Source organism: Cyprinodon variegatus, unplaced genomic scaffold, assembly GCF_000732505.1.
Source record: "Cyprinodon variegatus isolate N-32 unplaced genomic scaffold, C_variegatus-1.0 Scaffold2571, whole genome shotgun sequence".
Taxonomy (NCBI): domain Eukaryota; kingdom Metazoa; phylum Chordata; class Actinopteri; order Cyprinodontiformes; family Cyprinodontidae; genus Cyprinodon; species Cyprinodon variegatus.
In genome coordinates, this window is record NW_015153024.1 from 9,947 (window position 1) to 13,058 (window position 3,112).

Below are 3,112 nucleotides of genomic sequence, written 5' to 3' on the forward strand. Positions count from 1 at the left end.
TTGAGGCAAGGTCTGAAGACAGCTTATATAGTGGATCCTCTGATGATCTAGATGAGCTGCAGCTGTGCAGAGGGCTCCCTCAGAGGATCCACGGCGGACTCTGCTGGAGAAAGATGGGATTTTCTCCAGCTCCCAACACTTCTGGGGCATTCAAGGGAAGCTATTAGAAAAATGGGGCTGCTATAGCAGGTAATTATCATTTGCTCCCTGACGTGGAAGATCTTTGGTTTTCCTTTGTAAGTAAACTAGGGTGTAAATCTAAGTTCCTAGCTTCATATTCCATTACATTATGGGAGTAACAGCACACTGCTGAGAAATAAATAAGATGAAGTGACATTGAACTGAATAATAAGATCGCAATACATTTTGAGATATTCTGGAGGCTGAAATTAGATTTTTAAACACTAGTAACAAATGCAAGCGGAACTGACCCACAAAATAAAAGTTTGACACTCAATAACTAAGAATTTCAGCAATGAGGAAGAAGTGCTTAATGGTTGCTATAAGTTGCAGTGCCGGCGATTAGGAAACCTGTACCCCTGCTACAACACAAACAGGTAAGAAGATTCAATTCATTGCTTCGCTTGCTTGTTTTAGAGTAAACTCTTGCCTATGGAATTAAAACATTGTGGAAGGTTGAGAAAATAAGGCTGATTATAGAAGCTCAAAATAAATATCGCTGAATTGCAAAAACAAACATTTGAGGTTTCAGGAAATTTTGACAATTTTTAACAAATATATGAGGAAAAAAGGTTTAAATTTGTTATTTTCGATTAACATTGTAATATTAGCCAAATTAAAGTTACCTTGGAAACTGATTGGGCACAAGTTTGTTTGACTTGAAATCACTCTCATTATTGGCAGTTCAAAAATAAGTAATCAAAATGATCAGATGTATGTTTTACAGTACGACCACCAGGTTTAGCATCTTATTTTATTTAGAAGAAAAGTATAATTAATCATGTTCTACAGAGCAGGATCTTCAGAATGTACAGACACATCTGGATGTTTTTCAGGTTCAAAGTTTAAAGCACAGCCAAGAGTTTAAGCAAACCACAAGTATAACTTCCTTATTTGTCAACGCAGAATGTATGGCCTCATGCATTATGATAGGATCGGTTCAGATAAGTAAATTAAACTTAGCAGGTCACATTTCTACAAGTTCTAGAATAGCGACACTCATGAGGACAAGGGCATTTTGAGGTAGTTAAACATAACTCTATAATATCTTAAATTAAATCATCATAAACATTTAGTACTTAAGGAAGTTGTTTATACTATTGTGAGTTTTATACTTATTTTGATCACACATGCATCTCTATAAGATCATGAATGTTATATTAAGAATGGAAAGCATATGCCTTCATCTCCAATATGTAAAAACTGCACACACAAGCCAAGAAATTTACATCTTAACTAATGGGTGGTTAAGGTTTCCCTGGGAATTTATGTTTTACAGCCACAAACAAACTTTTTTTTTGAGGAAATGTCAAGATTAATTTAAAATTTTATCTTTGACAGAAACCCTACAGCTCTGCAAGGACAAAACAAGATCTAGAAAATGTCTGAATCTTTTGCTGGTGTGGTTGAAGAATCGTAAAATACCCGATAAGAATATTAATTAGAATCAAAGTTATAGATTATAAATACCCTACAAATTATAGATATGTATCGCATAGAGTACAATATTCTATGGCATATTTTGTGACGATCAAAACTGAACAAGAAACACACAGAATCTCTTTTGTTTTATATTATAAAGTGTGATAATGTTATATGACACCTTTTTCTGTATTCCTTTCAAATGTTATCTCGAAGATTGTCCGACAAATTGAAACCCTGTTTATGTAGTTAAATGTTTAAAAACACACAAAAAAATTACATAATGGATTTGTATTGATTCAGTTGATTAGAAAATAGGTTTGAGGTATTTTAAATGGATACAGCCTGTATCTATTATTGTTCTTTTTTTTTAAGTATTGTTTGGAAAACAGATTTGAACATTTCTAGACACAATACCTTTTCTCCAAAAGTGAGCAACATTTGCTGTACATATTTTTTTTTACAATGAAAAGGATAGTAAAGAAAAAAGAAGTGAAAATAAGATCACAAATGTTCTCGAGCAGCTAGAATGTCTCCAAAGGCGCAGGTTAGACCAGTTCTTGGGTCTCACTGTAGTATTACATTAGGCTGTGGTTCTGCTCCAGCATTCTTCCCAAATAAGCTCAACAAGACTCTACATTCTGCATCCTTTTTAATGATACTCCATTTATATGGCGTGTCCTACTGTATTCACAAGTTTTGAACCTGAAATAATTCCTGTGTTTTTTATAGGTCTTTTTATCCCTCCAGAGAAGATGAGAGCAACTTTGTTTATTAGTCTCATGTGCTCCTATGCCCTGGTTTTGGCTAAAAAAGAGGATGAGCTAGAGCTGGTAAGCTACAATTCTAACCCATGTCAGAGGACCTTTAACACTATTGCCTACCAAGCTTTTCGAGACAAACACATAATTCAGATGTCCTTTAACGCCTCATCAAAGCCTGGTTGGAAAAAGTAAGTAATGTCATTTGTTCTAAAAAGCCTAATACATTTTCTAAAACCATGTTTACATTCTTGCTGTGTGTATATTGCTGTATGTCCAGTAATATTTATCCTCCTAAAATTGTTTGGATATATTTCTAACTGAATTATTTATTTGATGAGCTTTTTACTATATTTTCAATCTACAACATTTAGTGCACTGTAAGCTCTGTAAATATTACAATGCAGTTAAAGTAAATGTTATATATGATTTGGGGTGTTATTTTTTTTCAGTTCTCTTTCTTAATTTTAAGCTGCTGGCAATTTTTCATTTTAAATTTTGACCATTGAATTTGCTAAGCTACTTGATGATTTATGTAATGTCCATAATAACATTAAACTGGTCTTTTCTCAGTTATTTGCAGCAAATGAGACTCTGTAACCGACCTATACAGTCCTTTGTGGAGATAAGCGATGAAACCCGTATTCTACAGATCTGCAATGGCTTTGGCTGGTGGCAGACAGGCAATTTATGCACAAGTAACACATCATTTTTGCTTTATGGTTTAAGAGTATCCATCAGCAATTGTA

General features: G+C 33.9%; 1 long non-coding RNA gene across 1 annotated transcript; it reads left to right on the forward strand.

Annotated features, from left to right (window-relative positions):
- The first annotated feature begins 478 nt into the window (after window positions 1-478).
- On the forward strand, window positions 479-3,093 carry LOC107080955. The gene is made up of 3 exons (XR_001481006.1): window positions 479-557; window positions 2,335-2,554; window positions 2,937-3,093. It is a non-coding gene; the product is annotated as an uncharacterized LOC107080955 (long non-coding RNA).
- The last annotated feature ends 19 nt before the right edge of the window (window positions 3,094-3,112 follow it).